Source organism: Vicugna pacos, unplaced genomic scaffold (genome assembly GCF_048564905.1).
Source record: "Vicugna pacos unplaced genomic scaffold, VicPac4 scaffold_19, whole genome shotgun sequence".
In the NCBI taxonomy this organism is placed as follows: domain Eukaryota; kingdom Metazoa; phylum Chordata; class Mammalia; order Artiodactyla; family Camelidae; genus Vicugna; species Vicugna pacos.
Genome location: NW_027328740.1, coordinates 28,293,963 through 28,316,881, shown reverse-complemented (window position 1 = coordinate 28,316,881; position 22,919 = coordinate 28,293,963). Strand labels below are relative to the sequence as shown.

At 41.4% G+C, this 22,919-nt stretch overlaps 1 long non-coding RNA gene across 2 annotated transcripts in view; it reads right to left on the bottom strand.

Annotated features, from left to right (window-relative positions):
• Positions 1-3,425: 3,425 nt before the first annotated feature.
• LOC140693115 (uncharacterized) overlaps positions 3,426-22,919 on the bottom strand; it is a 37,017-nt gene continuing 17,523 nt past the window's right edge. The window contains exons 1-6 of one of the 2 annotated variants that reach the window (XR_012068786.1): positions 21,861-22,112; positions 18,085-18,259; positions 17,811-17,908; positions 16,730-16,859; positions 10,273-10,396; positions 3,426-3,602 (exon numbers count right to left, since the gene is read on the bottom strand). This is a non-coding gene — a long non-coding RNA (uncharacterized lncRNA). Of the gene's footprint in view, positions 3,603-10,272; positions 10,397-16,729; positions 16,860-17,810; positions 17,909-18,084; positions 18,260-21,860; positions 22,113-22,919 lie in introns of those variants that run through there. The other variant, XR_012068785.1, reaches the window with a different exon arrangement.

Sequence of the window (22,919 nt, the reverse complement as noted above, 5' to 3'; positions counted from 1 at the left end):
AATGTTTCATTTTTTGAAGCAAAACAGATATATTTTCTGCACCATATGATTTTAATAGTATTCATCTGAACATACGGTTTAGACACCATGAGACCATAAGCCAACAAACAAGATGTCAGGTAAAGCAAGAAAAAAAACTGATGGAATTTTCTACTGCAAAATTTCCCCTAACTCGAACTGTAATAGAGAACAAATCTGACGCCACATTGGATCTGTTCCTTTAGTTTGAAGCACTGTGCCCTGTTTTCCAGGCTTAATCTTGCTGGCTCTGCACCTTTTGTAAAACAACTTTAGCCTTTAGCCTAAAACCTACAGGAAAGCCAATTCTCGGGGCTCTGACCTTTAATGATGTTAGCACTTCTGCACTTATGCAGGGATGGCAATTTGTAAAATAGAGAATAACCTTTGTTTTGTTGGAGGTTTACAGGGACACCACAGCCTGACCCACATGGATGACTGCAAGAACAAAGAATGCCTGCAGCAAGAAGTTTGCACAGCCAACCACACCCCCTCCCCTTTTCAGCTTAAAAGGGGCCTGAATTCTGACTTGGGCAAGATGATTCTCCAGGACATTAGTCCCCCATCTTCTTGGTCTGCCAGCTTTCTGAATAAAGTTACTATACCTTGCTCCAAAACATTGTCTCCTGATTTATTTTTTTATCACTGTTGTGCAGCGAGCAGAACAACTTTGGCCTCGGTAACAGACTCAGCTTTGCCATTCCGTCTGATGTGAAATCTTTCTGGGTGTACACGTGCTTGCCTGGTGGTGGTGTTGTTGGTGGTGGTGGTGGTAGGCAAAATTATTTCACTTCTCCTGATTTCAAAAGGCAAAAATTTCCTGCTGTTTAAGTCAACTCTAGACTTTTACAGAATCACCTGCAGATGTGCTTCTGGAAGCTAGAAAAATTCCAACAATGAAAATAATTGTATTGTCTCCAGACAAGATAATTTTCCTCAAAACTGAGTAGCTGTGAGACACACTTCAGGAGTACAGATAGATGCAGTGTGTTTCATTTCCCATGTTGTTCCAACACAATTTTCCAGTTATATCAAAATAAATTAAAATCGGTCTTCAATACCAGATGCTCTGGCATGATACAACAATGCCAATTCCACTTATTTTTTGAGCCAGAGCAGCTTTAGAGTAAATGATTTTATACCAAACTCCTGCTTGATGTCCTGTCTTCTCCCTTGTGGCCAATTCCTCCTTCTTTCTTCCTACAAGTTCTCCTGTTATGGTAAGTTAGCCCTTACTGTGCACATTCAATTGGGAAGGCACAAATTAAATATGTGAGGGGATGACATGCATATTTAATTCTTACTTATACATAAATACAAACACACAGGACCTGTGTCTTGGAAGATGTCACTTCCTAATGTGGGCAAGAAGATTGTCTATAGTTCAATCAATGATCTAAAAGCAGTTTTGTAGGATATAATGAAGCAATGCCTGAGTTATAAGACAGAACAACCCCTGGATATGAATCAGTGGCACCAATCAGTGGGGGCACATGTGTGCACACACACACCCATGCACACGGAGCAGCCTTGGAGACACTCCATCTGTGCTGATGGAGCAAAGTCATACTGGGGAGATGAGGAAAAAGTGCCTAATACAATCAAACCACGACACCAGAGGAATGGGTAATAGGAGTCAATTGAATTTTCTGATTAGCTGAAGGTCAAACAAAAACACTTTTAGTTTCAAACATCATTACTAAAAATTTCCCTAAAGCACAGGAGCCTGTTTTCCTGCCTTGCTTAGTGTCATATGCCATATTAAACATGACAAATTCATGCTTCTCTGACTGTGGATCGGGAAAGGCCTTGCTGTCCTATTCTGAATATTAGTCTATGTTTTGCAGCACAGTGGATACTGAAAATGGGGCAACTTGAGTGAATGGGAATGGACATAACCTAGCAGTCACTGACTGTGTGTGATTTGCCAACTTTCTCCAAAAAGTAATGGTAGCAAGCAAATCAGATAAATTCAGGGCTCTTAGGGTGGGGAGTCTGGTGGGCTGACAGCTGGGTGGTCTCAGACAGCTGTTTTACTGTGTAAAATAGTGACTATGATCCACAGTGACACATTGTCAAATTCTTGTGCCTGTAGCTGTGATACCTGGCCAAGTCTGTGAAGCCAATTTTATCAATGGTGAATAATGAAGATAACTAACATTCCCTTTCCCTGAGGACCATCTTATGTGACATCCATTCATTGACTCACTGAGTTCCCTAAGCACACTTTTTGCTGCATAACAGTCTTAAAAAATGAAGCAGGGATAAAATGAAGCTCTGAAGTGTTGAAGCCTTGCCCGAAATCATGCAGATGGGAAGACGCCGTGCTGGGAGCTAAGCTCGGGCCAGACTACAGAACCTGAAGGGCCCAGCAAGTCCCCTCACCCAGGAACCTGGCCCACAGCCACTTCCAGGCCCTGTTCTGTTTCTATGAGTGCTCATGGGAAAGTGCCAGGGACTTAGCGTAAATATGACTTGATTAAGTTATTCAAACTGGGATAGCCTTTTGTTGGGGACTGTAACCTTGGAGTGAAACTGGCAGTGAAGTAAGGGAGGAAACAGCCCTGGTTGTAGGAATATTTCTAGGGAAGAAGGTTCCCTGATGGGCTGGCATGGGAATCGCTGTGGTTGTGAGCCCCCCGTTGCCCTGTGGAGGTGTGGGCAGGGAAGGAGAGAGGCTGTTCAGACTGGTCATAGTCATTACAGTTTGTAAACAGCTGAGTTCTGTTTCCTCACAGCTCAGACACATGCAGGACATGAGGATGCTTAGCTAATGACCAACAGTGGGTAGCAAAGGCCAAGAGTGCGGTGGGGAGGAGAGATGGGACCACCTTCTGGAAGAACTTCTGCCCCAGGGGTCCAGGAATGTAATTAATGTTTGGGGATGCACAAAGGGTTTGTATGGCCTCATCAGGTAGTTCCTACTTTAAACTGATAGTCTGGAATATATGGTAAAATACGGTGGAATGACTGCTCTTATTTTAGTTTCTACAAACTCTTAAACGGATGGATTTCTATCTCCATTATACAAGCACTGCTGGGTAACCTTTAGAGCCATGTGAGGATCAAATGAGTGAATACTTATTAATATTATTATCATGCTTCTACTGAATTAACACTTCAGCAACAGTATAATGGCCATGCTTCTTAACAACTGCCTCTGTAAGATCTCTTGTAAGTCACAAATAATAATTATAAAGAAAATATATTAAAATAATAACAATTACATTTACAACAAATATGTTGTTTATAACGATGATAGTGTTAGCATCTCCCTCTCATATTAAACAATACCCAACACTGGATTCCTTAGGAAGCAATGCCAATACACGTTTGGACTTTTCAAAGTCTTCAGCCCATGAAGCCATTTTACTCACATTGGTTCACCACAGCCAGAATTGCTGTTCCTTGTATGGTGGGCTGCCACGCTGTGATGTCCTGAGCTTTTTCTGGCACCATGCGTCTATACTGGGTAGTCAAGTTTCCACATACCCACTCTGATTTGCAATATATTGTTCTCCAGAGCCAACAGAGGGGCCAATGGAAAGAGGCCACAGATAAGGTGGTGAACCCAAACTGAATACCTGTTGAAGGAATGGACACACAACATGGAGTGGTGGATGGATGGAAGGACAACAACAATTCCTCTACTCCAGTAAAGAGAGAGGGGCAAATGGTGAACTAAATCCCAAAGAGAAAAGACATTCATGGTAATAATAATGTTCAACAGTGAAAGAATCCAAACAAAAGGCAAATAAAAAATCTCTCGGAAGAAGACTCATTACAACCTGTTTCTTTCACGTATATACCCTTAGTAGGAATAACATACTTAAAAATCTTCAACCAACCATAGTTGTTTGCTCGTAATAAACTTGGGAATCTTGAAGCATATTATTCACTCTCAGTGTTGAAATAATACAATCTTGGAAGATGATTTGTCATTGAGGATTAAGAAAAAGAATATTGTGGTTGTATATAAGAATTTAAATAGGAATAAGGAATGTACTTTTGGGAAAGCTCTGCATAGAGAATGTTGGAGGAAATGCACTGAAAACAGGCAAGTGAGCAAGCTCCCTTGAGTCTGGGAAGGTGAGTGCAGCACTTTCAGAGTGTCTATGAATTTATTACAAGTCACAGAAAGGTATGCAATTAAAGTGTCTTCCAAAGCAAAATATCCTTCTGCATGAATTTTTATCTTGATATTTCTATGGTCTGTGTGGTCACAGGAAGTCAAAGCTATGGTGGTGGCTTAGAAGTTCTTTTCTCTCTGTCTGTAGTTTACAGGGCATTGCTACAGATGGGGCAGCAGAGATCTGCATAAGCTCTTCCATGGGGTGGGGGAGCAGTTAGAAATGATAAGGCCAGAGATCTATAAGACTTTTAGACCCTAACTGACAGACTTTTAATTAAACTAGCACAGGTATGTAACTAAGACAGTGGATGAGAGGCAAGTTTGTAGTCCCTTTAGTGTTACTGCTCAGTCAAGGGATAGGGACCACTCTGGCCAGGAACGGCAAGACCGTGGATGGGGTGGATGGGTAGGAGGAGCTGACATTTGCTTCTGACCTGAGAGGCAGGGGTGTGTTGCAGAAAAGCCGACAGTGCTGGAAAGATGCCTCATGTCCACAGCCCAAAAGGAGCTGTCATATTCAGGGAGGTCAGAGAGCAAGAACCAGAGTTAGTGACGCCAGAGTGTCAGCAACGTGGCAGCAGTGATGTCAGTATCTGTGTCCAAAACCCACCTAACCCTACATGAACTCATCTGCCTACAGGGGGCAGGTTAGTAGCAGAAATGTGGGGAGTGGGTGCAGCCACTGGCAAATTGGCAAGTGGACATCCTAATGAAAAGCACTGCTCACAGTCACCATATTGGAAAGAGAGCCCCCACACTGTCAGATCCCCTTCTTATTCAAGAGAAATTAGAAATTAAGACTTCATTAGCAATCATCCCAGTTCAAATCCAGAAAAGATATCATTTATAATGACAACAAAGGCACAGGCTATTCAGAAATAAATTAATGAAAAATGTTAAAATGATTCTGATAAATGACTTTAAAAAAGAAAAAAATGATGATTGAATGAACAGTAGAATGCACCACCCTCTTCAGTTGACAGATTCAAATTTGGGGAACATAAAACATTTTTTCTCCAAAATCAATCTAGTATCTGAATGCAAATTTAGTTAATAATCCCGAATGGATTTAAGAAAAAATTCTGAAAGGTGATCCTAAATTTCTTCCAGAAATATACACAAATGTACAAATAAAATAATGAGGAGGGATGTTTGAAATTGTAGTATTAGGGACATTCTGGAAAAGGATAAAATAGGACCAACTGTAGGAGATATTAATCTATGGTCATGGAAACAGTATAGAAATAGTGCACTGAGAGTATGAATGAAATAGAATACATTTCAAGAATAGACGTGGATATTTAAGAGATTTTAGTAATATTATAAAACTGACACTTAAAATCAGTGGATTCAAGTACTGGTGTAATTTGCTAAATCATTAGAAGGCCTGGTACATTGTCCTCACTTTTGACATTAAAATAAATTCCAGATAATTTTTTAATTAAAAAATAAAACACTAGAAATAACCCAACATGATTTAATCTATTCAGATATTCAAGCGAGAAGAACTTTCTAAAAAGCTTTTGGAACAAAGACCAACAAGAGCAAAGGCCTAGCAACTCAGCAAGGCCAGAAACGCCCCCTGTAAAACAAAACTGACCCTCGCCCAACCCTCTCTCACGGCCCTGTATTGCTCTCTGATACTTTCTATACTCTCTTCTTCCATTTAAAGTCCAGTTTCTTGGAGAAGTGCCTGCGCTGATGACTCCTCCAGGGCTCAGAGCCCTGCATCCCCCATGGCCCTCACCGCGGCACTGAGACAGGAGTTGCACTGCCGGTGGCTGCGTGTTTCAAACCAGTGGGCATTTTCAGCTCCTGTTTATTTGATTACCAGGTAGCTTTTGCCATGGACAAATATTTTCCTCTCAGTGGAATATTTTCCCCCCTTAATTTTTGTTTTACTTAAATAAATTTTAAAAGCCCAGGAAGAAAGGTGTGTGTGCACATATGCACATACTCAGATACAAACAGATCTGTTTTATAAAGGCTACCTAAGTGTAGTCCTCCTCCACCTTTTCCTCAGTTTAGACAATTAAAGGTGGGCTTTAGCCCTTGTTTTTTTGCCCCACACACCACTCTTTCTCACTATACTCCTTTTAGTCAGTGTTCAAATCACTCTTTAGCAAGGTTACAGCCTTCTCTGTGTTGCCTCATCTAGTTTTCTCTCAACTGCTCTGCTATTCTTCTCTCTCTTGGTGGATTTCTCTCCTCCCATTTGCCATGTACATGGCACTTTCCCCAGGGCCTCGTCTTCAGTCCTCTGCCGGGCAGGACTGAATCGCCCCCACGGCCTCACCCACAGCTCCTCTGAGTTCCTGACTGGTGAATCCAGCTTAACAATGGACATCACCCCTCAGATGTCCTGTAGACACTTCGCACTGAAAATGCCACACACAGAACCATCTCCTCGAAACCAGCTCCTCCCCTTACACTCCCCCTGCAGATCCGCTCCACGGATGGGTCACTGGAAAGTCACCCTAGCATCTCTGTGGCCTGCCGCCCCAGCCCTGCAGTCCCCCCTGCAGCAGTCACCACTTCTGCCGCCCATGTCTCTCTCCTTCTGCCCAAGGCCTCTCTGCAGGCGTGTGCCACTTGTTGTCTGGGTTACCTGGGGTGGTCCCCGAAAAATCCTTTCCCCCCAAAATATGGGCCTCCCCCAAAAAATAGTATCTTCCACTCTGCTTCCAGAATAACCAGATATTCTGCAACATAAACATTATGCAATTTTCTTACTTACAAATATTCCAATATATCCCTGTTTCCTTAAGGATACATTGAAGTATAAGCACACAAGGCCCATTGTGACAGAGGCCTTCTGCACCTGATATTCCCACCTATGGATCCTTTGTTCTAGCCCTACTTGTTGTTCTTCAGTCTGGCCAAGCCGCTTCATGCCATGTACTCTTATATGTCTCTTCCTCTCTGCATGAAGTGTCCACTCCCTCTACCACAAAATAGAGAGCTAAATTCCTTTCACCTTTCAGGATTCAGTTCAAATATTTCCAGCTCTAGGAAGTCCAATTTGTGTTCACCTGTTTAGCAATCCATCAACTACTCGCCATGCCTCGCCTGGCCTGGGGAGTGCAGACACCACGTCTTACCTGTCTTGGTCTCCCCAGCAGTTGATACAGTGTTTGGCATAGCAGTGCTCAATGTCTGTTGGTTGGGTAAATAAATGAATCAGTAAAGAGATGAGAGGTCTACAATTCCCCCCAGTTACTCAGCTGCCATTTTGGAAAGTTCATTCTTCGGAGTTAAGGAAATGTCAGTGCAGGTGTTGGGCAGACGGAACAGAGGTGAGGGTGTGGGGGAGACAGGCCTGGTCCTGGAGAGTGCAGGAAGGCGTGGGTGAGATAGCACTGGAGAGAGAGGGAATGGAGGGGGCGGGTGAAAGGAGATGTTGAAGAGCAACTGATATTAAATGCAGTAAATTAAATGGAGAACATAATATATGAAGGGAAGATCAAGTTAACACAGCAAGGGTGGAAAAGGCAGTACCAGAGACGAAAAGCTCTCACTTAATCCCTCACAGCATTTCACTTATGGCACCCGCCCTCTGGGAAGGCAGCGTCAAATTCTTGAGAGACTGGTGTTTGTGCTGTGGGTGCTCTAAGTACAAAACGGTATCTTATGGCTTCCAGATTTTAAGACTAATAGATTATTTCTCTTATGTCCCATGTCTGAGTTCTCAGGCAGCAGGATCATTCGCTGGTGGGGGGAGAGCTATTGTGGTAAACAACTCAGAGTTACTCTAATAATCTCAAAGGACAGTGGGGAATTCAATAAAACAAATAAAAGAGAAATTTCACTCAGAGAAAACCATATGTCATATAGAACCTTGTGGGGGCATTGGGGGCAATGTTACCGCCACCTCATCTAACAGTTTTATGTGAGTGTGCTGAAAATCCAAGCTCAAGTCACTTAAACACGTATGAGAACCAGGGTCCAGGCTGTGGTGCTCCAGACATGGACGGGAAGATGAAAAGCCTGACTACTGCCTCTGACAGGATCAGTGCAGCCAGGGAGCACAATGCACACGGACACGATCACGCACCATCAAGACAAGAATCAAGTGCAATTCATGCCTAGAAAGGAGAGTAGAAAATCTCTAAAAAGTGGAGGGGTCCCTGCCAAGGCATGGCAAGTGTCCTTCCTGGCAGAAAAACAGATAAAAGTACTTCAGGCGAAGGAGACTAGTGTTGGTGGCTGAGAGCGAGGCCTAACGAAGCACAGGTAAAGGGCTCCAGGGTCATCTGTCACAAGCTATTCCCCTTCAGCAGCTAAGAGGCGTAACTAAAAAGGCAGGTGGGGTGTCATTAATGATCACGAGGAAAACTGGGAGGAGGAAACTGAGGTCAGGAGATCACCACCAAAGGCACTTTATTTTAGAAGAACAAAAATATTTCAAAAGCACTAGGAAATTCTATCTCCCATGAACGAAAAGAACCCAAAATAAGTTTCACTCCAGCATTGAATACAGAATAACAGACGGCCTACTTTCAGAAATGGATTGAATTATCTAATTAGTCAGGGATTTTTTAGATAATACGAAAACGAATAAATCTGAACAATCTCTCTAGAATAGCTGTTACTCCACCCTGTTTTGTAGGGTAGAGTTAGGCTGAATTATTTAATTTGTATTTTAATTAGACTATAAAGTTCTAAAAGCCCTATCAATTTTTCCCAAAAGCATACAACTTTTCCTTTCATGAACTTTATTTGACTTAAGTAGAACAATAACTTTTTTCCAAGGCTTTTTTTGTGTGTGTTAAAATACCAAATGATATGCTGCCCCCAGAATGTTGTTGTTATTATTAATGCTGGTAATAGCCCCAATAAGACATATTTACCATTATGACTCATTTTGGATTAACAGGTCATTGGCTTAAAGTCCTTTTGAAAATAAGAAGAATAAACGAACATAATTTCTACACCAGGGACAGAAGCTGCACCCTTAATGGCACCTGGTCACTAAACACAACAAAAGCAAAGATGAAACTCAAATCAGACACCAGATCACAAAGCATAGCTGACTGAAGATGCCACAAGGTGACCTTTCATTCACCGAGGGAACCAGATGTGTTTCTATGTATAATGTATATTTTTAAAAGCAATTATTTTATATATAGAATGTAATTTAGGAAAAAGAAAACTCCCTCTATCTGTAGACTTATAAACAGGAAGCACAAAGTGGTGCCTTTGCAGACATGAATCTGCAAGCATAAATGCGAAGCCTATTAACAAAAATCTTTTCCTGTCTCCTATGCTTAAAAAAAAAATAAAACTTCTTCAAGGCAGTGGTGAGCTGAAAGGGCTCAGATACAAAACGTGCACATCATCAGCCTTCTAGCAGATAAAAGTGCGCCATGCATAATAGAAAAGATAACGTTTCCTATGGAAATCTATTTTGAGATGCAACAATTAAAAGGCAACTGAGAGCTCAAAACCAAGTTCAACCAAAGAGAAACAGAGCCCAAGCAAATGTACAGAAATGGACAAAGACATTGGAGAAGGAGGAGATCTGTGTTCTACCGATACTCCAGATCAGCAAATTCATTCTGAATTCAAGCCAGTGATGTGCCATGAGGTCACTCAAGGAATCAGGCAGAAACCATCGGCCAGAAGAAATAGGAACAATATCAAAGGTAGGTGTGAGATGTGGAAGGGGTGACCCTGTGAACCTTGCTGCCATGAGGCAGGATGCTCTTGCGGGCTTTCTGCACCGGCTGGCTGGCTCACATGACTCTGTTTAGAAGGATATCAGCCAACAGCTGTGCCACAAGGGCTACAGCCCGAGCTGAGTCATATCTAGTAACGGTTCTGAGTTCATCCTTAGACGACATGACCAGAAGGATTTGAGAATCAATGTTGGAGACGTATCTGAATGAGTATTCCATTTCATTCCTTGGCAGTAAACATTCAGCTTTGTACAACATAAATATTGACAAAGATACACACAGGCACCCTATTTGAAAGCCTGACTGCATAATTGCATCTAATGGAGAAAAGTGGGCTCCGTGTCGGTATGCTAGGTCATTGTTTGGCTCGGTAACCGATGCTTCTGAGACCCAAAGCATATTCTAGTATAACCGACAGCACAGAAATCTCCACTGATGACTTACTCATTTCAGGGTATTCATAAAGTAACGCCAGTTTGCCCATGGGATACAGATGGTTGTCCCGTTCCCATCGTGGGGTGGTCTGTTCTGCTCCCGAAACTGTGGCACCATTAGATTCATGACCCAGCTGTCAAACAGATCAAATAATAAGGCAGGATATTATCAGACCAAGGTCATAAAAGTATTCCTGACATCTCAAGCTGAACACATCATCGTCCCAAGGATTTAATTTCTTGTTTTCAGGATAAATTTCTTTTTATTGCTGCCTCCCTACCCTCAAATATTGTGAAAACTAGTCCTGACTACGTGCCTTGGTTTTACCAAAATTGTAACGACTATTACTACTTTATCTCCTACCTCCTTTTCAGGTGGGCATTTTAGCTTTTAGAAGATGCCGTCCCTCATTTGTCTTTTTTACCCCCATTTCTCTGTTATTATCCACCATGGCCTTTCCAGTCTGAAAATCGTCAGAGAAAATAATTAAAAGAAAGTAATACAGGGTCTGTGAGCTGGTGATAAGTGCTGTGGAGGAAAATAAAGGAGGGCGAGGAATGTGTGCTAGGGAGGAGTGGGGATGGGACAGTGACCTTTGAATAAGGCAAAGACGGAAGCAAAGGGGTGGGCAGAGGAGGGGCAGAGGGAACAGTGATCATAGGCCTGGAGCTCCCTCAAGCTGGACAGACAGCATGGAGACTGGTGTGGGCCACAGTGAATAGGAAATAAGTGGTGGTTTTGGGGGTGGAGCCTTAGAGGCTGCCATGAGGATGTGGGCATTTTTCCCTTTGAAGGAATTGCGGAGCCCTGGAGGGTCACCGAGCAAAAAAGTGATACTCTAACGTTGGATAGAACAGGTCCAAAACCCTAATATAAGCTGAACAAATCAAGGGACAAAGAAGTGATATGTCACCTCAAATTCAGTGCAGAGCTTGAAAGAAACACAGCCTTGACTCGCAGCCCAGTGCTCTGCCCCCTTCTGAATGCTGTCCCACAGAGCTGTCTCTAAGGTTATGTTTTTTCCTCACTCAGAGGCTTGTGGGACAAAGGAATGCTTCCCCCTTTTTCAAGTGGCAATTTGTCCTGAAAGGAAATCAGAGTTGGCAGTGAAACAAGGTATGGACCTGTAGCCTACAGAGCTGTTGTCCCTGAAAGCAACAGCTGGCGCGTGGTTTACTCGTGGAGTTCAACAGAAGAGACAGAGCAACAACAGACAACTTAGCGTCTGGCTGAGCTTCAACTGACTGCACTGCACGTTTGGATGGATTTCAAATTTGGACAGTGAGGCGGCTTCTCACGAAAGGCAGGTGTATACATCATACATGCCCACACGTCTGTATGCATACACACGTAGACACACACAGAGCATATGATGTGACTTGTAAAGAGCTGCCTCTGCTTGGTTTCCCACAGCCTCTAATCTCAGCATTAACCTTTCACTGGCCATGCTCCCAGGTTTGCTTTGAGATTTCTTTGCAATGGAACATGCCCTTCGCTTCACAAACTTTCCCCACTTCTTTCAATGACATTAGGGGAACAGCAGGGAGCTCTGGGAAGTGCTGGGGATAGGGACTCGAGATAACTCTGAATCTGATTCCACAGTTCATGGCTTATTTGTTAGTTAACTTTATTTACATTCAAAATGCAATTGTTGCAGATCTCAGAAGATGATTTACACTCACTGCTATGGCAGAATGTTGCAGTTAGTAGACCCACCACTGGATCCTCTTATTCAACACGTTCTTACAATATTTCAGATATTACTGTATCACAAATGCCCATTTCTATATTTTTGATATCTGCTTTTCAGTATAATTATCTTCCTTCTTTATTCTCTAAACCTTATGCTTTTAAAACATTTTTCTGAGAAGTGTTCCATAGGCACTTTACATATGAAAAGTTGATAAAGAGATCCTGGAGATCAAAACCACATTTAAATCCTGAGACATACTCAGCTGTGTCATATACATGGCTAGGTTTAGTCTGCTTACTTTGTTACTTTGTTTAGTAATTTTTGTTTGAAACAACAAGACTACACTCAATAACTTTTAATACCCTATAATGGAAAAGTATATGACAAGGAATATATATATATATATATATATATATATATCACTATGCTGTACACCAAGAATTAACACAATATTGTAAACCAACTATACTTTCAACAGAAAAAGTTGAAATAAAATTAAGAGATGAAACTTCCACTGCCCAGGGTGCTGTCAGGATGAAACGATTCAAAGCATGCCAGGTATCAGCAACCACCCTGACACAGCAAAACCCCATGTGGGATCTTCCTTTTGAGCAGCACAGGCTAACCGGCTGTGGTCACCTGTAAATAGGGTTGAAGTCACTTAGACCCTTGGCTTGGGATCACCGTGGCCACAGGGTTGGGGGTCACTGCGGCACCTACGAGAATGATGCGGCCAGCCTGCTGCTAAAGCCGCTCCCCAGGCCGCAGCCCAGAGCACTGCAGGCAGGTCTGAGGTCCGGCCGGGGGCGCGCAGCTCCACAGCCACTCGGGGCCCTGCGGTGCGGGTGGCGCTGGGACCACACTCGTCCATCACCCTCCCTGGCACCCAGACTCGGGATTCTCCTGGGGGAATTTTTCTCTGCCTCATACTTCCTGTCTCAGCCTCTTGTGGAATCCGGTCCATGCCCCAGGGAAGAAGGGCTTTTACCCTCCGGGACCCAAATCCATCACAGTTTGGATCCAGAATGAAACTTCCATGTTAACTCACCTGGCGCTCCCTTCTTGTGCTGAACTGCCCTCCCCCGTCAATGGCATTAGGTCATATTAGAAGTCCCGACTTGCTTGTCCTTAGCTAAGACCCTGAGCCTCTTGCTCAGTCTTCCTGAGTGGAACCACTCATCTGTGGCAGAAAAGCTTGGGCTGTCGTCTACCCATCATTGTCAACGGTCTTTGGGTTTTCTGTTGGTTTAAGGTTCTCGTGCAGGGATATCAATTTGCACATGAGAAGCACCTTTTGACATTTTAAAAAATACAGACACTGGATCCTCCCCACTCTCCAGCCAAGGCTGGAAGCTTTCTCCCTCTAGCAGGGGTTACATAATCATTTGCTTGGGAATTGATCACACATATTGGCATAATCATAGTAAATTGCCCTTTACTCTGTGCTTGCCACGTGGCATTTTCTACTTCATGTTGTCTTTGTACTTTCATTATCACATTTAATCCCTGAATTATAGATTATCACCATTTCTGTTGAGGACACCCCTACTTGCTAATCTTGAATACAAGTATCTTTGATTCTCTTAATCTATTTCATTCCTGAGTTTCCTGTTCCTGAATTTAAAGAGTGAATTATGGACACATGTATTTAAGATTCTCTTATTATATGTATCTGACTCATCCTCTAACCAAATCATATCTGGAGAAGAGAGATGTTCTCTTTTAAACATTTGCTTTTTCTTATTATATAGTAGTGCATACACACAGTGGAAAATGTAGAAAACATATAAAGTAAGAAAATTACAGCCATACATTATCTAAACACCAAAGGACAATGCTATGTCATTTTGGGCATTTAACTATTTTTCTTAATATTTTATCATAAAATTTCCCTAGGAAAGTTGCTTAACCCTGGAATTGTACTAGCCTTTTGTCCAGTACAGAATAACATTCCCAGAAATGACCCCAACATCAAAATAGTATGTGAGGCTGGGAAGGCCACAGGGCACTCAGCTTATTCTCTGAGTCCTACAAAGAATGCTGTTAATTCACTGATGTTACGCATTCGATGCCTGTGAGTCACTCACTCACTCAGCTGGCTCGGACTGAGACCTACTTTATACCAGGTGCAGATCCAAGTGCTGGGGAGACCCCAGAGGGAGCCTGGATCACGGCATCACTCTCCTTCTTCTTTTGCTCCCAGAATCCTACTCAAGAACCCCACATGGGATTGGGGGGGTGGAGGCAGGTGAGATATAGTGAAATTCATTTCATTATGTTCCTTTAGACATATTTAAATAGCATGAAAATAGTCGCTAATTTTGATAAGTTTTCTTTTCCCTTCCTATGTATTTTTGAGGAAGTGTATAGTTTTGGTGCAGCAAGAGTAATTGATAGATCTTTGGTATGGTAGGATTTTATATGAAAAACTAAGAAGGAAACTGCACTTATACAAAGAGAAGAGGCAGTGAGGAAAAAAGAAGCCACCCTCGAACTTGGCTACAATTCAGAATTCCTGGTTTTCAAAAAAGGGAATCATAATTCAAAATAAATTCCCTAAATATTTTAACCCATAGTAGAAATACATGGAGGCAAAGTTCAGCTCACTGGAACCTAGAACAGTGTGCTTACTTAAGCAACGGTATAAACAGACCACAGATACTATAATGCATCCTTTACTTTAAACTAGTTCATGTGAGCAAGTTTCATTTCACATGAATTGCTCAGTACCAGTTTAGGAAATATATCCTTCTTGATTGGTAAAAATAGCTCACGGATAACCAGATTCAACAAAATTTAGTGTTCAATAATTTACTTATTTCCTTCAGGAAATGCTTTTGAGTAATCTGAGTTAAGTATTTCCTCTATCTGATCTATTTCTTTTCACAGAGAAAAGTAGTATTATTTGTGGGGGGCCACTCATGACCTGAGGACTGCCGAGCACAGAGGTTGGACCTAAACTCCCACAGTGCAGGGAATCAGGCTCTGAGGTTGATCTCTCATGGACAATCTCTGTCCCGCCACCCCTTTGAGGAATGTGCCAGATGCATTAAGGCCTGAAGGAACATCCTGAGCTATCAAGTCACTAAGGACCTTTGGAAGGAGAGATGCAATCGGCATGCAAGTTAGTAATCTTAGCCTGAAGAACAATCACCTGAGATAATAGCACAGGAGTCATGATGTTAGCTTAGAGGAACAATGCCTTAGTTTATCATCTTGGTTCCAGGAACTCTTAATCTTAGTTTTACGAGAACTGTAAACAATAATGATGTCTGTAACAATATACAAGTTAATGATTTTAGTACACGTTGTTAATGTGCCTTAAAACAATACCTTTGCCTACATGCAGGAATGTATGAGCTAATGGGTTAAAATCATATAAATTAACTGCTGGAAATAAACTCGGCGTCCACTCTTGACCTAGCGTCTTGCGGGCTAGAGTGAGACCCTCTCAACCCCACCTTTTAGTCTTGTCTTTCTTTCTCAGTCCTGCAGCACAGGTTTTCTGGACGTGATCGATTTTCGGCTGGCCTCGACAATTATTTGCACATGACCTACTTTTACTTCTCTGGAAATATCTGACTGTGAGCTCAGGGCAAGGGTTGTCTACTGCACAGTAGGGAAAAAAAGATTCATTTCACAGCGAAGATCAGAATCTTTTCTTGAGGGGCGTGGTGAGCTGGGGGACAAGGGAAATGCCTGTTTTGAGACAGACCCCAGTTATCCATACTGAAGCTGAAAGTTGAAGCCATTATGAAGAAATGTGGAAGGACACACTGACACGCAAAGGGGTTCACTCTGCAAAAACAGAAAGAAAGAAAGAAAGATAGAAAGAAAGAAAGAAAGAAAGAAAGAAAGAAAGAAAGAAAGAAAGAAAGAAAGAAAAAAAGAAAGAAAGAAAGAAAGAAAGAAAGAGAAAGAAAGAAATAAAGAAAGAAAGGAAGGAAGGAAGGAAGGAAGGAAGGAAGGAAGGAAGAAAGGAAGAAAGAAAGAAAGAAAGAAAGAATAATTAATTTAACTGCCCTATAAAGAGAATGGACAGAAACTTGGTAATAAGGGAGAGAGAAGGAAGGTTAGGGAAGGGAGGAGAAACAATGAAAGGGAACTTGGATGCGGTGGGCAAAATAGCAGGTTTCTGGAGCCTACAATGAAGGATGATAAGAAAAAAAGTAAAGTTTAAAAAAGTTACAAAGTTTAAAATAGTTTAAAAATTAAAAAACGAAGTAAAAAAAATAAATTTTTTAACATGACATGGAAGATTTTAAAATGATGGAGGTTTATTATTTCAAAATTCAAGTTGTTTGAGTTTCTCCCCCATGCTCCAAACAACAGTAAGATCTGCTTGTGTAAGTGGTTTTGGGGGACACCACAGAGAGGGGCGAGCTCTGCAGTTACGTTGGCCAGGAACAGAATGCTGGTGTGGAAGGCAAGACAGAAGAGAGATCAACAGTTTCATGAGAACAGAAACTCAAAGCCAGAAATTATCTTAAAAAGTTTAGTGTGGTAGGCAGAAAAATGTTCCGCCACAATATGTCTATGTCCTTATCCCCAGAACATTGGAAGAGGTCAGATTCCCTGGGAAAGGGGGCCTATGGTTGCAGATGTGGTTAAGGTTGCTAACCAGTCGACTCTAAGAGAGACCATCTGGATTATAGATGTGGGCCCAGTGTAATCACCAGGGCCGTTAAAGGAGGAAGAAGGAGGCAGAAGAGGGGGGAGAGGAGAGGAGATGTGACCACAGGATCAGGGTCAGAGGCACACAACCATGCTGACCTTGAGATAGAGAAAAGTGGTCACAGGCCAAGAGACGCAGGTGGCCTCTGGAAGCCACAGAAGTCAAAGATACAGGTTCCACTGGGGCCTTCAGAAACAGACGTGCCAACACTTTGACTTCAGCAGGCTTCTGCGTTCAAGAAAAATACAAGGTTATATTTGTGTTGTTTAGAGGAGACTTTTTCTTTTTTCTTCCTACTACCATGATATTTGGGGATACTAGTTAAAACAGCAACAGAAAGCGAATACAGTAAGCTCCTTGAAATGTTCAGAAATTGCAGATAACACTGGACTGTCCACTCTGATGTGGGATTGGGCTTATGTGAAAATCAAAAAGACAGTGTGACCTTTGCTAACATCTGCTTTTCTCATTTTTAGGAAGAGAACAGTAAGTCAAAACTTCTGTTGTTATTATTTTAGACAAGTGTCTCTTAAAACATTATGTAACCCTGTGCCTTAGGACCCCAAGGGAGTCTCTGTTCTTAGAAGAACATGGATTCAGAGAGATAGGGTCTTACATCTGAGTCCCACAGTGGTCTCTTATTGGCAATGAGAGCTTGGGGAAATCAGTTACCCTCTTTAAGCCACAGGATCTTCATTTGCAAAAGGAAGATAAGAATAAGGATTGTTTGGGTGATTAAATTGTACACAGATACACGCACACATACATATATATACAACATTAAATACAGTGACTAGCACATACTAGGCACTCAACAAATTTCTGTTATGGATTTTTAAATGCATATATAAAAGGAGGAGAAATTTGCAGGAAGTTGTGGGAAAACTTAGTTCATGGCCCCAAAAAGGGCCATCTCTCAATGGGCTCTGATCCGTCAGTCCCCAGTGGTGGGCTAATAAGCAGAGACTATAGCACTTGAGGATTTATGTTAAACATAAAAAGGAAGGCATTTAAACATAATTATTAAACAGCAGGTACGTTTATACTGTTGGCTGGATCATCTTATCTGGAGAGCTTTAATAAGCAGAGAGTCTCCCCTGTTCTAGAGATGGCCACGCAGGAAAATGATGTGGGTGGGTGGGCCGTTCTCACCCCAAGAACACATGACTGAGTACTCACGGAAGCAACACCTCTTGTATGTTATTCCAGATGGACTGTCCTCCCATGATTATTGTCAGCTGTGTCATCAGTTCAAGGAGACAGCCACTTGGGTCACACTGGAATATTAGAAAGAAAATCTCATTTAAATTTTAGATAGCTCTAACATGAAATAAAGTCATTATTTTATGCCTAAAAAAATCAAAGGATCAGAGAGTAAAGACACTCTTCTTTGGGCAACTAAGAGAAAACCTGAAACAGGTTAGACTGTCAGAACACAAAGCTGTATTCACACCTCTTCATTTCTGTATTTTTACAGCCAATACAACAGATGTCACGGATAAGTCACAAATCTGCCCTTAAAGAATGTGATGTAGAAACACGAGGAGTAGTAGTTGACAAACTGGAACAAGAACACCTTCATGGCTGGGTTATTCTCATAGTCAGTCTGGTCCTTGGGAGCTCTGCAGCTAGAATAAAGAAAAGGTAAGTCTGTAAATCTGTGAACGGCTTTGAAACCCTAATCAAAGCCACGGACACATGAGTTAACACGCTAAATATGTATGTGTGTATATATATATATAGTATATATATATATATACGCAATTCACACTGTTTTATATCAGCTGTTTTGAATTTCTTAACTTATCCACTATGTTATTTCCAACTGTACACAATGTTGTAAGAGTTTCTCCCACTAAGAACGCAATATCCCACAAGGCAAAAAAAAAAAAAGTCACCCGTTCCTTAAAATTTATAAGCACAACAGTATCCAATGGTCAAGAACTGTCCTCTGTCAGGTGTAATTTGAAAGAAAGCTACTTCTCAACATCCTGCTAAATAAAATTCTCTTGTCTCCCTGAACGGCAGTAAGGTAGGACTATTGAAGAAGACAAACAAAACACGGGGCAACTTGCTAGAAACATTTGGGGAACATAAAACGATCATCCTCCTAGTTCAGAATTTGAATTGGTCTTAGTATTTTCAGAAGATGACCACTGAGCAGACCACTGGGAGAACCACCCAGCCACATGCAACGTGTGGGAAGCACTTAACTTAGGCCGCTAAGCCGCTGGGTGGGATACAAGCCAGAGAGAAGAAATATTTATTATAGAAGCCGCAGCTGATGAGAATGGAGCTACACTAACAGGAACAGCATGGGGGGAAGACACATAACAGTGTGATTAATTGTCCTCTCCGTAACGCGCAAGCAAATCTGCCACTGGAACCACGACCCTCTTCCACTTATTTGCAATACAGAGACTATTTACTTTCAACAATAGGGTACATTATCTAATGTAATTGAAATTATTATTAAACACTGACATATTTACACAGAGCTTGGACATTCTAAAGCGTCCTTTGTCCCTTTTACTAATGCAAAAATGGAGCTAATTCACTTCTCATATAGGCTAGAGAAAATAGGTTTGCAGTTGAAGTTAACTAAAGACTGTAATGTACTGCAATTCAAGTTCCTAAAAGATAGTCTCTGTTTTGACCTGGTTCTAAAACTTGTGTAGAAATTATCTCAGCTGCAGGAGGAGCTTACCAGAGTCAGTCATCATGACTGACACGTTCTCATATATGGCGTTCAGGGTCATGAAGATGATAAAACTGATGAGGGAAGCAGTGATGGGCGTGGCCCACCTGCACAGTCAGGTACTTTTGGATTGGGTCTGTTCCACTCAGGTTCTTGGGAAGTTTTGCAGAAAATACAATGAACACTGAAAGTCCGTAGACAATGATCCCAATAACTGAAGCAATGGTCAACAGGACCTGACAACCCAAAAACCCAGCAGCATGAGACTCACTAATGATCGTATTTTTACACAGAAAACTTGCCCCCAATCCAGCTTAAACAGAAAACATGCATGTGTTGTAAACTTCACATAAACGTGAGAAGTGATATAAATCGCACGTAAATGCCATAAGAGACGTGAATATCAGGCATGTTAATTTTTAGTGGAGGAGGAATGGAAGATGTCAAAAAGAATGAGTGCATCCACTAATGTAACACGCTGGCAGCAGGAGCAGCTGTGTGCAGGGCATAGGGAATATATGGGAACTCCACTTTCTGTGAATTTTTCTGTAAACCTAAAACTGCACTAAAGAAGAAAGCCTATTAAGTATATTTTAATGGGTCAAAATGGGGCAACTGGGGGCATGTTCTTTTGGAGGGAAGTCTGTGATAGCAGAACAAATGAAAGTATCCCTTCTACATCTGTAGAATTACTTATGTTATGAACTAGTTGTAAACCATGAAGGGGATATGCTTCCTTTCAAGGGGGAACCTATCACTGATTCAGGGTTCAGCAGGTGCTAGCTGTCGTCTTCATTCTGAATAGAACCAGTGAAGCTGTGGACATGCCCTGAGGGAAACAGTAGAAGTGACAGCAGGTCTCTGCTGATGAAAGCTTCACATGCTTTTCACACTCCTTGAGATCTTAAAATGGCAGGTATTCCTACTCCCTGCATTTGCACAAGATTCATGTCCCTGATCCACTGTAGTTCTGACTGTGTGGACCCAAGGGCAGCGGGGGTGTCTGAAGCATAATTTGCACGTGGCTAATAGGGTTTCAGTTCCTCACTAGGCAGGTTTTTTTCTGGCCACTGAAGAATGCGCATTAAAGATCCCATTTTTAAACTGTTTTCCTTCCATCTACCTTCTTGGTCATAGTCCAGAAGCATGTACTCAGTGTCCCTGGCTGCTCCTGATGGCAGCCCCAGAGAGAAAGCTACAAAGAATGTGAATTTCAGGACTAAGTGAACCACATCATGTTATTTACAGCAGCGGGCGGCTGGTTTGCACCTGCAGGGGAGAGCAGAGGGAGTGTTTACAAGCCCCTCCTGAAGCCACACTCCTGCACCTGGATCCCAGCTCTGATGCTAGCTGTGGGGCCTTGTGCAAATTTCTTAACCTCTTGTGGCTTCAATCTCCTCACCCATATAATGGGGGAATAACAATAGCAATTCATAGGACTATTGTGATGAATCAATTATTTACTAATTGTGAAAAAATTTGGAACATTTACCGCAGGCATGTGAAAAACTCTGCGTAAGTATTAGCTACGAATATGGTGACCAAAGTCTTAAAAAGGTGTTTTTATTAGTTTTTAAGCCATCAGTTTGTAGAGAAAGCATTTTATTTTCTCCTCTACTCTCTTTCATCATCCTTTTCTTCACAGTTAAATCTTCATGCTTGTGAAAGGAATAACTTTTTGGTGTGTGTGTGATTAAATGTGAAAATTAGTTAAGGCTGAGAAAAATGTATTATAGAAGGTATATTAAGCCTTCCTCTCTTGTACAGCACATAAAGGCAATTTAAATAGTATGCATTTTTAGAAGTCTGCATAATAATTTTTTAATTATATATGAAGTAAACATAATAGTTAAGAATCCTTAAATGCTTACTATTGCTTCAGCACACATCTATTTTTCAAAATCCTCACAATCACCCTGTGGGGAAGGTAATATTATATCTTTTACAGATGAGGAAATAGAGCCACGTGGAGATGATGCAATTTGCCCCAAATGAAGCAACTATTCAGTGAAAGTACTGAAATACTCAAAGAGCCCAAAGACACACTAACTGTATAGCACTGTCTCCTACATGGTCTGTAAAATCAATTCTAATTCATTTCAGAACTTTTACAAACTTGACACATTTCCATTTTTCTTCCAAGCACTTAATGGGTTCACTATTTCTTAAGAAACAGGAAAGCTTTCCATTGTCCTTCCTCAAGTTTCTTCTTATTTATCACATTTTCTGATCATAAATTTAACATTTGTTCATTAAAGAAAATTTGAAAGTACTCAGTAGTGGACAGAATTGCTGTCCTGGATCTGTCCCCAGTCTTAGAAGAGGACCCAGAACTTGCTATAGGATAAGTAACCTCTATTTTGTTTATAGTCCTGTGATTTAACCTCGATTGACCCACTCTTTCTGAAGCACCAGAAGTAGATATAGTTGGTTTAAGACAAATAATACCCCTCATAGTATTGGCCTCGCACATGATTGGAGAATTGGCAAATAACCCAGGAAGAGCCACTATTATGTGAGGAGATACTTACTGGTGCCCATGTGAACCATAAGCTTCCTCTATTAAGAGAGGAAGCTGCCAAAAGAGACCTGTCTTGGTTTGGATGGATGATCTGGGATGCTGCGTGCCTAGAAGCAACATGCTGAGACATCTTTGGACACAGAATGAAGACAGGACAAAAGTAGCCCTTGACATCATCTGGGCTAGAGTATCTCTCCTTGACTGAAGCCAGACCACAGACCTGAGGTTTTCATTTACAGGAACCAATAAATCCCATGCATCCCCATTTTTTGGTTGTTGTTTAAACACATTGGAGATTGATTTTGTCACCTACAATCAAGACTCCAAATCTGAAAATGAATAAAAAAAAAATAAGAATAATGCTTTGACCTATAGACATAATTTCTTCAGAACGGTGCATTGTTTGTATATTACAAATCATTTTATATATTAATTTTATTCTCAAATCTATCATAAGCATAACACTTTGACATGTCATGAAATATTTTCATGGACACACTTTTTCATGGTTGCATACTATTCTACTTTGTGAATAGTTGGAAGAATATTTTGGCTGAGATTTTATATATGTCTGTGACTTGCATCCATAATGAATTTTCCCTGTCATTTTGAAATAATTCCTGATTAAAGTTTTTCAAAGCTGAATTAGTGGATTAAAACATATGAATATTTTTGACTCTTGATATCAACTGTCAGACTGCTTTCTAAGAAGGCTTGAGGAGTACACCAGAAATTAACACAGCATTGTAAATCAACCATACTTCACAAAAATTATCCAGTAACCTAGGCATGGGATTGGTGATCACTGACATTTCATCCTCATAAACAGAGCTGTGTCACTTGAGAGGTGGAAAACTATTTCATTTTGATGTGCACTGAGTGAATTACCATTGAAGTGTGACATCTATTTTTTCCTTTGTGAATGTGTGTTCATCTTCTCTGCCTTCTACGCTCCTGAGATATTTTGATGTTACATTTGAAGTGATCTGAACTCTCTATGTATTGAAGGAATTAGCCCCTTGTCGGATTTGTAAACAAATAACAACCTCTGGTGTTTTGTTTAAAATTA